Source organism: Pelobates fuscus, chromosome 3 (assembly GCF_036172605.1).
Source record: "Pelobates fuscus isolate aPelFus1 chromosome 3, aPelFus1.pri, whole genome shotgun sequence".
NCBI classification, from domain to species: domain Eukaryota; kingdom Metazoa; phylum Chordata; class Amphibia; order Anura; family Pelobatidae; genus Pelobates; species Pelobates fuscus.
Window position 1 is genome coordinate 153,505,169 of NC_086319.1, and position 20,588 is coordinate 153,525,756.

The following is a 20,588-nucleotide window of genomic DNA, read 5'->3' on the forward strand; positions in this document are numbered from 1 at the left end:
GTAGCCACTTCTTATAGAGAAGCCTCTAATTTGGAGGACATAACACATGCGCCCACTCTGAGCAACGGATGGGGAAAGGGAGAGAGGGAGTGAATGATTAAAAATATACAGTACAGCAACAGAGTGGATAGGGAGGCAGGAGGGCTAAATTCGGTGTGGAAGGAAGAGCAGGAGAAGGACAGACAGGAGCTTCCACTTGCAAGGTCTGTCTGCAAAGGAGAAGCATTTATGTCTTTAGTGCAACCGTAAATTATGCAAATTTCCTGTGTAATGATTTGCCCCTGCCATACAATTGCCAATATCTCAGGATGTGCAGTGTTTGCACATAAAGGCTACTACCACCATGACCACTTTAAATCACTGAAGTTGTCATGGTGATAGGAGTAACCTTTTTAAGACACACTGCAGTGTTTGTATCAGTAATAGATCTGTGTTTCATTGATTCTGATACAATGTTATATTCTTTAAGACTCTATTCCCCTTGGTAAAGAGCTTTCAATAGACACCTTTGTCTGACTTGCTCATATAGCAGGGATTTTAGGGGAAATTGTGTTGCTACACTACATGGCTTAAATACATAATATTTTATTGTTCCTATTTTATTATGTTGGGATAATAAAAGTTATGTTTTATTTAGTACACACACACTTGTTTCTAGAATAACTTTTCTCTTTTGTGGTTTGTTATCTGTAATAGCTCTCTCTTCATCTTGTGAACTTAATGGTTAATGGTGCATTTGCAGGACCCCTTTAAAAGAACACCATAGCGTTAGGAATACAAACTCGTTATTCCTAACACTATACTGTCTCCTCACTAAAAAAAGCAAAAATGTTTCAATTTCTCTCTTTTTTTTTTTCCAGTGTCAAAACTCATTTTTGTGCCTGCAACTTTATCAGCAGGCATTGCTTCATTGGTTTTTTTTTTTGTCCAATTCAATGCTTCCCACGGAGAAGTATTGGAATGAGAAACACATGCACGGCGAATCAAATGCTTTGAACATCACATAGCCAATATGAGTTATGTGTATGAAAGTGACCTCTTATGGTTGTCACTAAGTGTGTATTTAGCCCTGCATTCAAAACACTGCCATATCTACTAAACTGCAATGTTTTAAATTGCAAGGCTGAATCGACAGGGGAATTGCACCCAGACAATGTTATTGCGATGAAGAGGTCTGAATATCTTTAATGTCCCTTCAAAGAAAACTGCAGCATGTAAGACAGGTTGGTAGCTAGTGTTTTAGTTCTGTGAGGACTATGAATCTCTCATCGCAGTGGAGATGTGTTAATTGATTTTTGTTTGTTCATGGCTCCATCTCTGTAAGATTACCCTCCTTATTACTTCTGGCATATATACATGCATTTACTTTAAAGGTGACATAACTGTCAACCATCTCAATTCTACATCCTTGTCAACAAAAAAAGCACAGCGTGTGTACACCATTAAACATCTTGTCCGTGCAATACGGCAATGCAGAGCCAGTCTGCCACACAACCCTTTCCAATACTGTGCATGACCAAAAGGTCAATATGTGACACTTACTCTCGTTCCACACCTTCCCTTGAACATGTTGTGAAGTATGGGTGAGGCCTACCAATGAGCCATCCAATAATAGATTAAAGCTTCCTGGAAATGTAACAGAGTGCTCTTAAATTGCTCCAATATACCACGTACAGTATACATTACATAAATTATTATTATACTCAAAATATGCGCATTGTATTACACTATACTTCAATATTAATCAATGTAGTGTCTTTCGAAGGACATCTGTAAGTATTACATAACCACAAAGAAATAAATGGGGTTTTTTCTCCTTTAGTGTAATAATAATCAGTTATTATATAAAGCTTGTATTAAATGCAGATATTATAAATTACAGGAGGAAGGCATTAGTAGATCAGAATATAATCTGAAATGAATAAACGTATTGGCTACTCATGGATTGCTTACTGACTCACAAAAAGGAAGACAAAGCAAGCAGTGAATAAAAAGGAACAAAACAAATCGATGCTCGAGAATAGAAATAAACGTGTTTTATAGAGAGAATGTTTGCTTTGAAAAGACTTTAGTAATTTAAAACAAAAGTACATTTAGCCCACAGTGCTTTTTACACAAATTAACATTAAGTGCTTACACTTGAAGCTGCAAGAATTTCTGAAAAATAATTTTTGCTAAGATGGATAATATATGCCAAGTGTAATTGCATCTATGAAGAGATTTACCCATCCCATGTGGGGTAAACTGCTCCTTTCGCTCCAGAACATCATTTTAATGCATGCACTGATTAGTTCTGATTTTCCTTGATTTTCCCTAAGGACTCTAAAATTAGATTCCTGGAAGATCCAAAAGAAATGAGTGCACATTTTGAAACAAAAAACAAAACAAAAAAAATCATTCACAAGACTTGTAAACAGTATTTTGTTTACAATTGTTCTGGAACTTTTGATATAATCCATTTCTTATAGTATGGCTATAATACCTGTTGGGCATTTAAATTATGTATTATATTGAGAGATACCATACCTAGCTCAGGACTTACTACAAGGCCTAAAATAAAGATTGAATGCAAACAATTACTAAAAATTACAGGTTTCTACAGATGATGTATTGTGTGAAATGTCAGACAACTTTATGATGCTAGGATATCCATGATACTTCATTGGATGCTCCATTTTCATTACAATCTATATTAGATATTTAGCAAAGTATATTATAATTCAGTTTAGATAGAACAAAGTCAGGAAAAGTATTGCAAATTAAACATTATTTAATTTCTCCTCTTCTCTGTATGCTTATTCTATGAGAACTGGCAGGTGCAAAGGAAAGAGCTTGTAACAATGCAAGTTTTCATTTGGGGAATATCTACTAAACAGTGATTTTTATTTATTTTGTATTTAGGAAGTGGAGTGTCCCTTTAACCCCTTAAGGACCAAACTTCTGGAATAAAAGGGAATCATGACATGTCACACATGTCATGTGTCCTTAAGGGGTTAACATTAGAAGAGTCCCAGCGTGCTGTGCCGGTCCAAGTTTTAGAGAGATGATGACATTTAATAAAAGTACTATTCTCTGTTTTGCATAGCTTACAATTTTAAAACCCTGTACATTTTCTCAATGTCACTTCAAGGACAGCCACATAGAGATATGAAGCCTTTTCTTACCAGAGAATATATTTCCTAGTCAAGATGTACACACAGTGCAGAATCACAACATTGCATTTGTTTACCCTGCTAATCACATCATTGTAATGCAGCGACCACACGGTTATAGAAATGAGATGGCAGATCGAACAGGCGTCCAAGCCGTTGGTATTCAGAAGCCTCATTGGGCACATAATTATGTGCCCAAGAAGTAACTGTTAGAGCAAACAGCATTAGCTGTCAAGTCAGGGAAAATCATATTTGTCCTGATCACACATAGCTAAATTCTCCCCTATTTGTCCTGATTTGTGAATGCTTTTAAGCTGCCTGTCACACCTAATCAGTCCACACACCAGATAAGATCCCAATTTGCTGAGTTTATTAACATGCCTTGAGAAGAGAGGTCACCCCGATTATTTATAACACCCTCCTCTCCCAACACACACGCACACTTCTCCTGTCAGAGCTAATAAAATGCTAGCTCACAATGCAGGGACAGGCGGGAGATGAAAGCGTCCGCAATCTGCGAATTTTCTCTCGTGCCAGCGGCTAAACTGGAATATAGCAACAACTGAAAAGTGACACTTTCACCGTGTGCCCCTGTTACGGAGCAATCATATCACACGTTGAGTTTATTCTGGGATAGAGAGTTGGGGCAAAGCTGGCATTCATGCAAGAACTGGTATAAAACATTTTTTTTTTTTTTTTTTTTTTTTTAGTAAAAGGGATAACAAAAATATATTTGCAACATAGAGAAACACACATTTAGCAGCATTAGCACTTTTTGATCAACTATTCATAAGAATAGCCTAAATGTATACATTCACAAATTTCTGCTAAATGTTAAATCTGAATCTTTCCCCCAATCTCCCTCCCTAGCATAGCCCTAATAACGAATTGTTACTTCCCCAAGCCTAACTCTATTCAGTTTCACGGTCATAGCCAATATACATTGTCATTCAGCATTGCAGCAGGGGTCACAATTACTAATCAGAGCAGCATTGAAATTCACCAAACATTTATATGTGTACATTTTAGCTGCAGAGGTTGAAAGCCACCTTGATGAAATATTTAGGTGCCCCCTAGATACAACATGGTAATTATTTCAATGTGCGCTGTAAATCCCCATAGGACAGACTAGCTTTAATTAACAGCAGCAGGCACAATGTTTTAGGGTTCTTATTGATAAACAGAATGAAGGTGGCATGAGTGTCTCCTTCAAATGTAGATTAGTCTTCTTTCATTTCAGCCTTATTAAAGACACTTTCTAAGCAACGTAATTCCTTTACTTCTACGCATAGGTTATAAAGCAGTCAGCACCCATGTTCCCCATGTCTCCCATCATTCTTGCAGTTATCAGACGGTTTGCAGAACGGACAAGGGAATAACAAATTGTAAGGCTAAAATAGCTGGATACATAGTTTTTTTTAAATTAGGCAATTTTTTTCAGCTATACTATTTTGGCTTAGAATGCAATTGTCAGTTCATCACTATTCTTGAATAATTTCTCACAGTTCCACAATTGTGACGAAACCAACAGTTTCTTGTAGATATCACAACCTGCCTGTACAAGTTTGTGCATTGTTTAATTTGGGAGTGTATTGCCAGGAAAGTCAGAATAGGGTAAAGTTTCTAAAAGTAAATGAAAAATGACCAAGAGCTAAGTGAGACTTGAAGGAACCAAAAACACATGTGGTGTGGCCTGGTGCTGACATTTGTGATGGGCCTAATTACACAATCTTATCAACAGGAAACACTAAAACAATCATACCTCCCAACTGTCATGTTTTTGGCAGAGCTGGTTCTGGAGGGAAACTCACAGTACATAGCTATAAGAAAATGCACACCCTATGCTAACTTCTCGCTTTCATCGTTCATGTAAATCCATACCCCCTAACAGCAGTCTCCAGTTAAGCAGTATGTCTATGGGCGGGGTGAAAGGGTGGGCTACTGACCCGAATCATGTAACCAGAACCGCCCAAAAGGGTGAACATGCCCAAAAAGGGGTCAGGTCTGCCCAAAGAAGTGGAAGGCCAGCCTGGTGTGAACGCATGTCGGGCTGCCTGCCAATCATGCAGACTGGCCAACAAAGGGCATACTATGCAGACAGCAACCTGAGCTTGGCATAATTGCATGTAATGATGCGCTCGCTCCACGCTTTCTAAAGACTGTCCCTTAACTTGTCAACTACTATCCTTACCTTCCTACTAGCAGGCGTATGCTCCTAGTATATAGTATGGGACAGTGTAGAAGAAAGGGAACATGCCACAGTGTTACAGAGACCGAAGCAGCAAGAGTATTTGCATAGTGCACAAAGTCAGCTTTACCTTAAAGGGACACTATAGTCAGCAATTTACAATGTTTGGTGTGTAGGAGTGTATTACAGCTTTCACAGTGATAAGGCAGGCATTAATGTGCTAACAGTTTGCGTGTATATGTAAACACTTTGTGTTCTTCTCACTTAAAGGACCACTATAGTGCCAGGAAAACAAACTTGTTTTCCTGGCACTATAGTGCCCTGAGGGTGCCCCCACCCTCAGGGTCCCACTCCCATGGCGCTGAAGGAGGAGGAAGGCGTTAATCCCTTTCCTTTTCTCCAGCACCGGGCTCCCTCAGCGCTGGGACTCTCCTCCCTCTTCTAACATCACCGGCTAAAAACTCATGCGCGGCAAGAGTTGCGCACGCATTCAGCCAGTCTCATAGGAAAGCATTATCAATGCTTTCCTATGGACGCTGGCGTCTTATCACAGTGGGAAGCGCCTCTAGTGGCTGTCAATGAGACAGCCACTAGAGGCTGGATTAACCCATAGGTAAACATAGCAGTTTCTCTGAAACTGCTATGTTTACAGCAAAAAGGGTTAAACCTAGAGGGACCTAGCACCCAGACCACTTCATTAAGCTGAAGTGGTCTGGGTGCCTATAGTGGTCCTTTAATCCGATTGTTAAAAAAAAAAGAACTAAAAGGTAAACTCACTGGCCATTCCACAGCCACAGTTTTTTTTTTTCATATAACTTTTTTATTGTTTTGCAAGTTATGGGGTACAGAAAAGAGAGGGGGGGGGTACGAGATTACATATTTCAGCAAGTTATACAATATGTGAACGTGTTATCCAGAAATAAGATACAAATTCTACATTACTATACAATTTGGGATGACACAGTGGGGTGGTAGTAGGGGAGAGAAGGCCTACAGGGCAAAGAGGGGTGGAGGGATAGGTAGGGTTGAGCAGCGGTGGGTCAGTGTTCTTACATCTCATGGTATGGCCATGCACATTGGTAGTAACCTGATAAGTTATCTGTCGGAGCATTCGTTACGGGTTTTGTTTGTTCAATACTTTAGCATATATTGTCCGCCATGGTTGCCATGCGGTTTCGAACCGTTGTGTGTCTGCACTTTGGTGCGCTGATATGCTCTCATAAATCTGATATTGTTGGATCTTGTCCCATAACTGAGATTTGGATGGGCAGGCTTGTGATTTCCAGTTAGTTGCTATAAGGTTCCTAGCAGCCAATAGTATGAGAGCACTAATTTGCTTGTGTTCCCTAGGAATCCTGGTCGGGAATATGAGCAGGAGGTACGTTTGGGGATTTGGGGTGAGGCTCCCTACGCCCAGCACCTCCAGCAAACTCCGGACTTCTGTCCAGAGGGGCTGAATCACTTGGCACGACCACCATATGTGGAAAAAAGTTCCCATCTCCTTGGAGCACCTCCAACACGTTGGCGGCACAGTAGGGTAAATTTTGTGTAGTCTCAGTGGTGTCAGGTACCATCTGTAGAGCAGTTTTCTATGTGCTTCAATGTGTGTGTAGCATTTAGTGAGTTTAGAGAGACCATTGAGGGCCTGAACCCAATCTTCAGTGGATAAATTGAGGGAGCAATCTTCCTCCCATTGCTTTTTACACTGGGGAGTTTGACGGGGGACTACTTCTTCCCACATTCTATAGCAGAGGGAGATAGACTTGGGTTTGCTTGGTACGGCCCAGCATCTTTCTATAATTCCCTCTGTTGAAGGGTTTTTCTCACGGGTATCGTCTTGTTTTTGTACGTGAGTCAGTATGGTACCTTTAAGTCTGAGGTATGTGAATAGTTCCACCGGTGGTAGGTGCCATTTCGCTTGTATGTCAGCGAACTGTATAACCTCCCTGTCCTCCAGTAGGTGTTGTATGTTGGTGATACCAGCTTTAACCCACCTGTTTAGAGGTAGGTGCGGTGAAGTGGCTTTTAGAGCCGATAGTGGTGCCCTGACGTGATACATGGTTTTACATCCTAGTGAGGACATGAACGTGTCCCAGATGTTGAGTGTGAGAGTGGTGGTTGGGTACAGGGCTAGTCCGGGGGGTCTTAGGTGTTTGGGTGTCCACAGGGTGTCAACCATGTTCCCTCCCTGAACCTGTTTGTTCTCCATATCTACCCAGCTTAGTTCTCCTTTAGGGGAGTGTAGAAGGATCCCGGCTGTTAGCGCTGACGCTTTGTAGTATTGGGCTATATTCGGTAACCCCACCCCCCCTTGTTTGACTTGTGTGTACAGGAGTTTGGCAGGGATCCTAGGTCTTTTATTGTCCCATATAAAGGCATTACATATTTTTTGTAGGGTTTTGAGTATGGGTTGTGCTATCTTTAGGGGAAGCATGCGAAAGATGTATAGGACCTTGGGCAATATGGTCATTTTGAAGGCGTTAATCCTTCCCAACCAAGAGATATGTGTATGTTTCCATCTCAGTGTCTCCGTTTTGCACATGTTGGGGAGAGTTGAAAGATTTAAGCGGGCAGTTTTGTCAACTGAAGGCGCAATTTTAACCCCCAAATATGTAAGGGAGGATGACCTCCAATCGAATTGGTGTTTGTCTTTTAGAATTGTTATGCGGCCTGAAGGCAGGTTAACTGGTAATGCCTGGGTCTTGTCCTGATTTAATTTATAGTGGGAAACCAGGCCAAAGTCTTTAAGGGTATGTACCAGGTGGGGTAGTGAATGTTCCGGGTCTGTTAACGTCACTAGGACATCATCGGCGAATAGAGCCAATTTATGTTCTTGGCCTAGTACCCGTATTCCTTTGATGTTTTGATGACTGCGGATCTTTTGGGCCAAAGGTTCTAGTGACAGAATATATAGGAGGGGGGATAGAGGGCAGCCCTGGCGTGTCCCATTGGTGATATGGAATTTGTCCGAGATGAAGCCTCCACTAGAAACCTTGGCAGCTGGCGTGCTATACAGTGCATTGATACTTGTGATCATTTCTGGTGGGAACCCATATTCTTCTAAGACCCTAGACATGTATGTCCAATTGAGGCGATCGAAGGCCTTCTCCGCGTCCAGCGCAAGGAGAAGGCCCTCTGTGTTGCTCTTATCCATACATGCCAACGTGTTTAGAATGCGTCGGGTGTTATCCGAGCCTTGTCGGCCGCGGACAAACCCTGATTGGTCGTTATGCACTAGTTGCGTGAGGAAGGGGGCTATTCTGTTGCTAAGTATTTTGGCGTATATTTTGGCATCTCCATTCAACAATGATATGGGTCTGAAATTTTTACACTGTGTAGGTGGCTTCCCGGGTTTAGGGAGTGTGGAGATGTGGGCCAGGAGAGTCTCTTCTGGTAAGGCACCTTTGTTGCTACTCTGCCTATATAATTTTAGCAGGTGAGGTGAGAGGACAGCTGCAAACTGCTTGTAGTAAGTATTTGTGAGTCCGTCAGGTCCTGGTGACTTGCCTGTGGGCAACGCCTTGATCACTGCCGAGATTTCGTCCAGTGATATAGGCTTCTGCAAGGCCTCTATTGCGGTTGGGTTCAGTGAGGGTAGATGTAGGTCCGATAGGAAGTTGTCTATGTCTGTTTTTGTCGGGACTAGAGTTGTTCCTTCGTGTTGAAGGTTATATAGTTGGCCATAGTACTTTGCAAAGGCATTTACTATCCCCTGAGGGTCAATAATTTTGTGGTTACTGCTATCTTGTAGGTAGGCAATTCTGGAGGCGACGGTTTTTTGTTTTATTTGTGCTGCTAATTTGGCTCCCGCCCTGTTCCCTGCTGCGAAGAATTTGTGTTTTGATTTTTGTAAAAGGTAGGTAGTTTTAGCTAGTTCAATATCCCTCAACTGGGATTGGAGTGCCAATAGTTTTCTCTGTAGAGTGTTATTGGGTGATCGTTTGTTCTCGTGTGTGAGAGTTTTAATCTCATTGACTATAGTCAAGTATTGCGTTTGTCGTACTCTTTTGGTGTGGCTAGCGTGTTTGATAAAGCTTCCTCTAATAACCGCTTTATGAGCTAACCAGACGTAGTCTGAGTTAATGTCCTGTTGATCGTTGTCTGTAAAATAGTTCTTGAGGTCTGTTGTTATTTGTTTGACTATGTGTGGTTGTGTTAGCAATTGGTTGTCTAGCCTCCAAGATGTTTGGCCTGTATTAGGGAATCTCTCTTTGAGTGTTAATGTGATAGGAGCGTGGTCTGACCACGTGATGTCTCCTATTTCTGTGTCCAGTATTTTTGTGAGGGATGTGGTCTTTATTAAGAACCTGTCTATCCTGGAGTAGCTGTTATGCACCGCAGTGTAGCAGGTGTAATCTGTTTCAGAGGGGTGTGTGATTCGCCAAGGGTCTACAAAGTCATGTGTTGCTAAGACTTCTTGAATGTTACGTGACTGTGTGAGCCTCCTCTTGGAGGTGGTCGTTGCCACTGTTTTCGAGGCTGATGAGTCTCTAAAGCTATCTAGAAGAAAATTGGTGTCGCCTCCAAGTATTACCTCCCCAAATTTATACAGGTTCAATAATGCAAACATTCTAGACATAAACTCCTCTTGGTTATCGTTAGGCCCATATATGTTCATTAAGGTGAAGGGGTTATTGTTGAGATGGCATTGAATTATCAGGTATCTACCTTTTTTATCAGTGATTTTTCGGATCAGTTCAAAAGTAGTTTGTTTGCTAATTAAAATGGACACTCCCCTTTTTTTTGTGGAATAGCAGGAGTGATGGTCTATAGGAAACCAGGGTGAATTGAATCTGGGGCGAGATCCCCATTTAAAGTGGGTTTCTTGAAAAAAAGCGACATGCGCCTTCTGATTTTTGGCCTCTAGCAGTGCCAATCTCCTCTTATTGGGTGTATTTAGCCCTTTTACATTAAGAGAAAGTACCTTGAGGGACATGTCGCCAGTGGTAATTCTAGGTTCGTTGTCTACCTGAGCTTTGTGACAGCGCCGTCGGAGTGTGTTGGCGACACTGGTGGGGGGGGAGGGGGGAGGGTTAGGTAGCACTATATAACAGAAAAACGTGAACTATATACAAGCCCGATAGCCAGGTGGCTGGTGCAGAAATCTGCTGACGGGTAATAAAGTGGCTTAGTACTTAAGCCTTGTGGGGTACCGTGGGTGCTGTCGTTGCGTTACTAATGTCGTATGCACACGTGGGGAAAAGCTAAAATAAAGATAACTCAAATTAGTGGGTGTGCTCCACTGGTAACACTCGGTATCAGAAATCACAATTCGTAGAGAAAGCGAAATATTCAGTATTATAACAATATCTAACTAATAGTTGTAACAATTATATATAATCAGCCGCCTCGTGTGGACTCTCGGCTGTACGACACCATTAAAGTGAAGACAGGTATGAGGGTGCACAGGGGGATTTGCGTATATAGTCTCTGTTAACATATACATATCTGTGGTTTATCAACGATGGGCAGGAACGGTGCGCCCCAGGTTGTCGTCGTGTCGCTGGTATCTTTCTGGAATGTTCATGTTGTGCCAAGGGAGCGAGTTGTGGCCTTTCGTCTGCTTTCGGGGTGGTGATGTCGTCGGGGATCTGGAGCTGCCTGGCGGTGGTGGTATAGGAATGTCCCATTCTTTGAGTAGTCTCGCGCCGTCACGTGGCGTGGAGATTATCTTGTCAGTTCCATTCCTTTTAAGTAGTAATTTCGTTGGGAATCCCCATTTGTAAGGGATGTTAGCCGATCGTAAAGCAAGGGTTATTGGTGCAAATTCTCTTCTCTTGAACATAGTCGCTGCTGATAGATCAATGAACAACTTGATTTCTGCAAACTGTTGTGGCAGCGGAGGGTGCTTCCTGGAGGCCTGCATGATTTGGTCTTTCACTGTAAAGTAGTGGACTCTGGTGATTACGTCCCTTGGTGTGGAGGAAGGCAGGTGTTTAGGCTTAGGCAGTCTGTGCGTGCGGTCTAGCCGGAGGTCTGAGGCCTCTAACTCTGGGATGAGTGCCTTAAACATGTCCTGTACAAATTTAGGCAGGTCTTGTGGGCTCACTTCCTCAGGCACCCCCCTCAATCTTATGTTGTTTCTTCTGTCTCTGTCCTCATTGTCTGCTATTTTCCCTTCTAAGTATTGTACCTTTTGCTGCAATGCAGTGTGTGCTTCTGCTAAGTCGTTGTGGGCTTCCCTTAGCCCTTCTGTCGCCTCCTCTAAATGCGCCGTCCTGTCCCCTAGGGCCTGGATGTCTGCCCTGACGTCCGCCGCCATTTTAGAGAAATCGGAACGGAGAGTGGACTGCAGGGACTGCAGCATGTGGCTCACGGAGGCATCCGTGGCCGGTTGGGTATAGGGGGGGTCCGTTGGATCTTGACACTCACCCGGTTCGCAGTCTATAGCTGTGGGGCTGCGGTCGTCGGCGCCATCTTGGCTGTCACTGCGGCCCGTTGTGAGGTGCGAGTGGAGGGTTCTCTGCTTCATTTTTTTCGCTGACTTAGTCGACATGACTTCCCCTGAGCTCTCCTCGGTTTTCAGTCGTGTTTTGGCGGTGTAATGCTGTGTTACACGCTGTGTTAGTCCACGGAATGGCGGAGCGCTCAGATTATGCGACTGCTTCCATGCGGAGTCAGGCCACGCCCCCCCACAGCCACAGTTTTAACGCTGTGAAACAATGGAAGATTGGTATGCATATTATGGGAGGTAGGTACTATCTGTACCTGGTTGTAAGTGGTAGACAGACATGCTAAAAACTAAGTGAGGATACTGTGTGTCCTGATCCTGTCTGTTGGTAGAAGTTATTATTATTATTATTATTATTATTGGTATTTATATAGCGCCAACTAATTCTGCAGCGCTTTACAATATTATGAAAGGGGGGCAAATTTACAATAAATTAGACAATTACACAGTGACACAGGAACAATAGGTAGATGAGGACCCTGCTCAAACAAGCTTACAGTCTAGAGGAGGTGGGGTACAAATACACAGCAGGGCAGCAAGGATGACAGCCACCAAACAGGGTGTAAAAGTAGCAGAGCTTGAGGTGAGAGTGGAGTATGGCAGGCTGTTCCAAAAGAAGGGAGCCGCCCGCGAGGACTCCTGCAAGTGCGAGTTAGCAGTAAGCAGGCCCGGACTGGCCATCGGGCACACCGGGCAAATGCCCGGTGGGCCACGGTGGCCGTGGGCTGAGGCCGGCAGGGAGATCACAGGATCTCCCCGGACGGCCCCTGCAGGGCCGCCACTATCCTAGCGCCGGCCCCGCTGTATTCCATGGAGGGCCGGTGGGGAGATCAAAGATCTCCCTCACCGACCCACATGCTGTCAAAGGCGGCCGCCGGCGGGGATAGAGGGAGGGAGCCAGCCTGCCAGCAGAGGAACCCGGCAGAGCTCTATCTTGCAGCTCCGCCGGGTTCCTCTTGCGAGATCCGGAACGTTGCCATGGCAACGACCGGATCTCGCGGGAGTGAACTCTAGCCCGCAGGCTAGAGTTCACTCACCGCTGGACCACCAGGGATGGATGGCAGAACGCCTGAACCCCCCTCCCACTCACCAGCGTGCCGGCCCCCCCCCTCCCAGGCTAAAAGGTAAGAAGGGAGGGGGGGACATACATTACTTTTTTTTGTTTTTATTTACCCCCCCAAACACACACAATCCCTTCTAACATGTATACAGAGCACTCTCACACACATCATCCACAGCACTCACACACATCATCCTCAGCACTATCACACTCAGCACTCTCACACACATCATCCACAGCACTCACACACATCATCCCCAGCACTATCACACTCAGCACTCTCACACACACCACACTCAGCACTCTCACACATCATCCCCAGCACTATCACACTCAGCACTCTCACACACATCATCCCCAGCACTATCACACTCAGCACTCTCACACACATCATCCACAGCACTTTCACACACACATCATCCACAGCACTCTCACACACATCACACTCAGCACTCTCACACTCAGCACACTCACACACATCACACTCAGCGCACTCACACACAGCACTCTCACACACACATCACACTCAGCATTCTCACACACACATCACACTCAGCACTCTCATACACACATCACACTCAGCACCCTCTCACACACATCACACTCAGCACCCTCTCACACACATCACACACAGCACCCTCTCACACACACATCACACACATCACACTCAGCACTCTCACACTCAGCACTCTCACACACACATCACACACAGCACCCTCTCACACACACATCACACACAGCACTCTCACACACACATCATCCACAGCACCCACACACACAAATCACCCACAGCACCCACACACACATCACACAGCACCCTCACACAAATCAATCACACACAGCACCCTCACACACATCACACCTCACACACACATACTGCACCCCTCACATACACACAGAATCCCCCCGACACACTGCACCACACACATACACAATACTTCCAAAACATATATATGTATATACACACACACTAGATTCCTTGTAAGCAAACACATACTACACTCCTAAACACACACTCTCTACAAACACTACATCACTTATACACACACACTATAGCCTGCATGCACACTCTTGCTACATCCCCTATACACACACATTCTCTACAGCCCCTAGCCACATCTGCATTACATTACACCACAAACACAACACGCCTAAAACCAACCTTATAACACAATACCACACCACAATCAGCTCACTCTGCACACACACAATACCACAAGCAGGCTCCAAACACATGCACAATACTCTTTCCTGGCATTTTTGTCTCCTGGTATCCATTTATAGAGACACCAGAGACAAGTTGCAAGGAAACACAGTGCAAGCATGTTATTACATTTGCTTGCGCTGTGCAGAACAAATACAGGGCTTTTTTTGTCATGCTAGAGCTCTTCAGCAGAGCTCTGCGCATGGTCTGCCCTGGAAGAGCATTGAACCAACATGCTCACTTTGAGAGGGGGCGTGTTTGTCATTAGTGATGACAATACACACCCTCTCTGCCCCGCCCCCTTCTTTGTGGGCTGCTGTGGTAAAAAAATGCCCGGGACAAATTTTTTTCCCAGTCCGGCCCTGGCAGTAAGGGTGCGAGCAGCGGACAGGAGAAGGTCACTGGCAGAGCGGAGAGACCGAGAAGGTGCATATCTATGAATCAGAGAGAAAATGTAAGAGGGGCTAGAGTTGGTTAGAGCTTTATAGGTAAGTGTTAGTATTTTGAATTGACACCTATAGGATACAGGAAGTCAGTGTAAAGATCGACTGAGGGGCGAACGATCAACCTGGCGGCAGCATTCATTATCGATTGCAGCGGGGCAGTTTGGCTTTTGGGGAGACCAACTAGGAGAGAATTACAGTAACTCATGTGAGAGATTACCAGAGCATGAACAAGTTCCTTGGCAGCATCTTGCGTGAGAAATTGGCGGATGCAGGTGATATTTTTAAGGTGGAATCGACAGGTTTCAGCAACATACTGGATATGTGGCGCAAAGGTGAGGCCAGGATCAAAGATAACACCAAGACAATGAGCTTGCAAGGATGGACTGATGCAAGCACCATCAACTTGCAGGGAAAGTGAAGGAGGAGGATCAATATTATGAAGGGGGGAAATAAGAAGTTCAGTTTTAGAGAGATTGAGTTTCAGAAAGCGGGAGGACATCCAATCAGAAATTGATGAAAGGCAAGCAGTGACAAGTTGTAGCACCGTGGGGGAGAGATCAGGGGAGGAGAGATATATCTGGGTGTCGTCGGCATACAGATGTAGAAGAATCCAAAGGAATTAATGAGTTTGCCAAGAGAGGCAGTATAAAGAGAGAACAGAAAGGGACCAAGAACAGATCATTGGGGGACTCCAACTGAGACGAGAGGAGGAGGTGTCATTGCAAAAGGAGACACTGAACGAATGTTGAGAGAGATAGGAGGAGAACCACGAGAGGACAGTGTCACACAGACCGAGGGATTGAAGAGTTTGGAGAAGGAGGACATGATCAGCAGTGTTAAAGGCTGCAGAGAGGTCGACAAGAATTAATATGGAGTAGTGGCCTTTGGATGTAGCTGTGATTAGGTAATTTGTAACTTTAATACGAGCAGTCTCAGTAGAGTGGAGGTGGCGAAAGCCTGATTGAAGAGGATCGAGGAGGGAGTTGGAATTTGTCAAGTAAAGGCAAGTCTTTCTAGAAGTTTTGAGGAAAAAGGAAGCAGGGATATGGGACGATAGTTGCAAGGGGAAGACTGGTCTAGGGATGACTTTTTAATGATGGGTCCGACAGTAGCATGCTTAAGGGGAGCAGTGACAACACCAGATGAAAGAGAGCAGTTTAGGACGTGTGTTAAGGATGGTACAAGACAAGGGGAAAGAGATCTGATAAGGTGGGAAGGCACCGGATCAAGCAGACAGTTAGTGGGACGAGATGAGAGGAGAAGCAAAGCCACCTCCTGTTAGTACCATGAGTGTGGGAACAGGATGCAATTCAGGCCACAGGGAGCTATTAAAGCACAGAGTAACTCCAGTGTTTCTCCATAGTCCATCATCACAGGGAGGTGCTTCTCTGTCCTTTCTGTCCTTCATGATGTGATCTGCTCTCTTATACTGTTACTTTATATGCTCTAAGTAATACTCTATCAATATTCTTTATTCATTATTATACGGTAGTTTAACATTTTTTTAAATGAAAAGCACTAGTTAACTCTCATCTTTGGAAAAATAATTATACACTGTTTATTTGCAAAGACAAAAGAAGAATTGGGGGCATACCTGGAACATGCATTTCTCGGGAATGATGCTGCCTAAGAGACCAAAAGTTATACAAAATACAGTTCAAGGAACAGTGCATACATAAAAATAAATGTTTACATTTTATAAGGCTACTTAAAATCACCTATCTCAGCAAACAAATATTCATTACCTCCATATGACTACACTGTGTTAAGTGCACCACTACTTCACAGTACCCCAATATTGGTGGGTCCTACAGTAATTCCAACATGGGAGACAAATTAAATAGTGCCAGTGCTAAATAGGCTAAAGTGTATTTCAAAAATCTGTTGTAAGAGCATATATATAACACAATATGGCCATATGGTGTAACTGAATCCCCACATTTGTTTGCTGAGATAAAATGTAAAGCTATATTTTTATGTGCTGTTCCTTAATTTTTATTTTGTATAAACTTTATAATAGGATACCCCCTTACCTCTCACAAGATCTCAGATCCTCTGTCTCTGGTTGTAAACTCAGAATACGTTCATATCCAAAACAAGAAACACTGTTGACTGTGACTATTTTAGTTGCAGAGTCAAATTCCTTCCTATCTCTATGGCTTTAAAGAGCTTCATCAGACTATTAATATACCTTGGGCTGCAGTTTATGATACGAGCTGTGTACTGGTAATGAGCTGTGAATACATATCTGCTCTGTGACTTTGCAAAGATTACACTAACCTTAACAACTCAAAGAAAGCTGGACAACAGCTGATCAAGGGATGCCTTTATTTTGATTTGCCATTCTCACCTCCCTAACACCTACACTTTAATTGCAAATACATTCAAAGTACGGGTGTGCAGAGGACATGAAGAATGTTGCAGCCCTGGCAGTTCTAATGAGGAGGAAAGATTCTGTCATTTACAACGCACAGTGACAGCTGTAACGATGACTAAGCCCAGGTTTATATCCATCACATTAATTTAAGAATAATGTGGTGGCTGAAACCATGAAGCCTGTGTGATTTTTTAGTAAAACTGAAGTAACCCTGTCTATGCCATTGTAAGCTTCCAGACAGCGCCCTGTATCAGTTCAACTGTATCAGTTTGTCACAGTCTATCAAATGGAGGTTGACAGAGACCCTTTGATTACTGAATTCCTTGGAGCAAATAAATTAGCGCACAAGTCTCTGCCTGACTGACCTGTAGGAAGGCCACACTGTAAGTATCATATGGTGTTAATTAAAGAAAATAAGGTACCCAGGGATGTTGTTTATTTTGCTCCGTAGATACAAAAAAATATGAACCATCTAGTTATGTTATATATAAAATAATGATTTAATGGTTTTTGATATTTGTCCCTTGTAAAACCCATATCAAAGCACAGCAAGAGATACAGCATGTGACACTCTAATACTTCCCTCACCTTTTGTGTGCCTTTACCCTACAGGTTGTATTGCCTAGGCCGCTTGGTAACATGCAATAGCTAAGGATATTGTCTGAATGTAAAACAAACTTTACTAGTGTTCCTATAAATGGGACACCCTGAGACAGTGTCCTACACAGCACACTTAAATATGTCCATAATGATGGGCTTACTGCATCACTGCAATGCATTGAAGACCCAGTGACCTCTTAGTTATTTATTGTGTTAATTTTTCTAGACAGATGTGTCTTTAATAACATACGTCAGGTAGCACGGACACCATAAATTACTTGTTACTAGAGACAGTTTTTCATTTCGATCTGAGACTGACATAGAAATCCACCTTGCTCCCTAGCATGTGGGCAAAGCTTTCCTTACAGGGTGTAATAAATCTATGATAAAATAGTACTACACTTACATCATCTAATGGTATAGATTTGTGACGTAGCATCGGATGATGTCTTAAAACAAAGCTATTTCATGTACTGTGTAGAGGTACCAAACAAGTGCATCTACTGCATTTAGCATTAATTAAAAGCATACTATTATGTAATCATAGAATGAGGTCTCTGTTTGTAATAGAACAGCCTTAATTAGAGGTACCCATAGTGCCAGCCATGTAAAACAAGCATTGTATCTCATTATAGAAATTAAAACCTTAACATATGCATTGTGCCAGTCAAATTGCTAGAAAACCTATATAATACATTTTGTTTCTATTTTATGCAGTTTCCATATAGATTTAAAAAATCCAAATGTTGCTACTCATCCTGAGGCACGAAAGCTTGGATTAGGGTTAGCATGCAAGCTACGTGGGATTCACAGTTAGGGTGGGACTTGCAATCAAGATGCTATGCATTGCAGCTTCCATCATTCTTTGTCAAAAACACTCAACCATCTCCAGTGCCCACAAAGCAGTGTATGCTTTTTTGGTGGATGCATTTAAACAAAAAAAAAAAACACATATTTTCTTTATAATTTCTTGCAGTCACTGTGGAGACAAATCCATACATGACCTTCAAACACGTAAGCATGCATACTTATCTTTCAAGACAAATAAAAATGCCTTATGGCCTAAATTAAAATCTGACTTTGGTAACTGATTGATAATAATTTCACATTTTCGATTAGGATCTCACAACAGTTATCAAAGCAATCACAAGCAAAATTTCACAAACCTTTTTATTGTCATTAATGCTGCTAAAATCGGATAACTATCTCGGAGGTCAATATTGAAAGGTTAAAAGGAAAGAAAAACAAATTGGCACCTTCCAGTGTTTTTTGATAATTACAGGTTAAATGTTACTGAAAGTCAAGTGACAGATACAGTATCTCACAAAAGTGAGTGCACCCCTCACACTTATTTTATGAAAAATCGTTTCATGTGACAACACTGAAGAAATGACACTCTGCTACAATGTAAAGTAGTAAGTGTATAGCCTGTATAACAGTGTAAATTTGCTGTCCCCTCAAAATAACTCAACACACAGCCATTAATGTCTAAACCGTTGGCAACAAAAGTGAGTACACCCCTAAGTGGAAATGTCCAAATTGGGCCCAATTAGCAATTTTCCCTCCCCAGTGCCATGTGACTTGTTAGTGTTACAAGGTCTCAGGTGTGAATGGGGAGCAGGTGTGTTAAATTTGGTGTTATCGCTCTCATACTGGTCACTGGACGTTCAACATGGCACCTCATGGCAAAGAACTATCTGAGGATCTGAAAAAAAGAATTGTTTCTACATAAAGATGGCCTAGGCCAGGGATAGGCCAAATTCGGCATGCCAGATGTTGTGGACTACATCCCCCATAATGCTCTTACATCCATAATGCTGGCATAGCATCATGGGAGATGTAGTCCAAAACATCTGGAGTGCCGAGACCCTGAAACTGAGCTGCCATATTAATTAAAAGTTATTTTTCAAGTACGCATACAGTTGCTGTTTTTAACATCTGTACAGACTATGATAAAACTACCTCTTCAGGCACAGATTTCCACATCCTTATTCTTCTTACTCTAATAAATCCTTTCCTTTGCCTTTGATGAAATCTCGTTTCTTCCAGTCTAAATGTGTGACCTCACATCCTATGTATAGTCAGGTTAAATTGAACACTATTTGAGTTTTTTGTCCTATAAGGTCCCTTATTCTTATCTTATTTTATTTTATTTATAGATCACTTTTAGCTCCTGGAGACTTTCACTATTTTAGTGTTTATTTTCCTTCTATACTCTGTAGGATTTGGTGAAATCCTTCCCTTCCAGTTCTAGAGCTTAAGTGCATTTTGTTCTTATTCCCTCTTATTTTTCTGCTGTTGTCATATTTCTATATATCTGTATATATTTTAATATTTCTAATACCAGATCATTGCACTTGCTATGTATAGTCCTGTCTACGAATAGATTTTCAGACAATGGTTTGTATTGGTCCTGAATATATTTGTATAATGCTATCATATCATATCCTCTGAGGTGACATTTTTCTAAACGAAACAGATTTAAATTTGTTAACCTTTCTTCATAACTAAAATGTTCCATTCCTTTTATTATTTTCTTAGCCTGCCTCTACACTTTCTCTAGTGCCACAATATCCTTCTTTACAACAGGTGCCCAACATTGCATTGCATATTTAAGAAGAAAAAATATAAATTTTTATTATACTGTTCCTTAGGGTGTAAGTTGCTTGTTCATTCTCTACCCCAAAGTGCATAAGTTTGCATTTACTTCATTTAATTCCACCTGTCATTTGAGAGCCCAGTACCTCAATCTATCTGAAAGTAGTATCCTGCTCATATTGCATTATTTTACAGATTTTTGTGTCCTCTGCAAACACTGAAACATGGCTTTTAATGCCTATTTCAAAATCATGTAAAAGTATGTTAAATAAACGCAGTCTATTTAAGAACAGAATCTTGAGAAACACCAATTACCACTTTTGTCCAGCTTGAAATTTTGCCATTAATGACAACTCTCTGTACTCTGTCTTTAAACCAATATTCTATCCAAGAAGAAGAATTTTCATCTAGACCAATTTCTTTCACTTTGAACAATATATTATTGTGTGGAACCACATTGAACGCCTTTGCAAAATCCAAATAGAACACATTCCCTGTACATGCAACACCCT

The 20,588-nt window shown here is 42.4% G+C and overlaps 1 protein-coding gene across 2 annotated transcripts in view; it reads right to left on the bottom strand.

Moving 5' to 3' along the window:
• LARGE1 (LARGE xylosyl- and glucuronyltransferase 1) overlaps nucleotides 1–20,588 on the bottom strand; it is a 641,175-nt gene that overhangs the window by 504,531 nt on the left and 116,056 nt on the right. Inside the window, exon 1 of one of the 2 annotated variants that reach the window (XM_063447551.1) lies at nucleotides 16,535–16,612. The exons of the other annotated variant lie outside the window; for it this stretch is intronic. The gene's annotated coding sequence lies outside the window, so the exon portion shown is untranslated. Of the gene's footprint in view, nucleotides 1–16,534; nucleotides 16,613–20,588 lie in introns of those variants that run through there. 2 annotated transcript variants of the gene reach the window in all.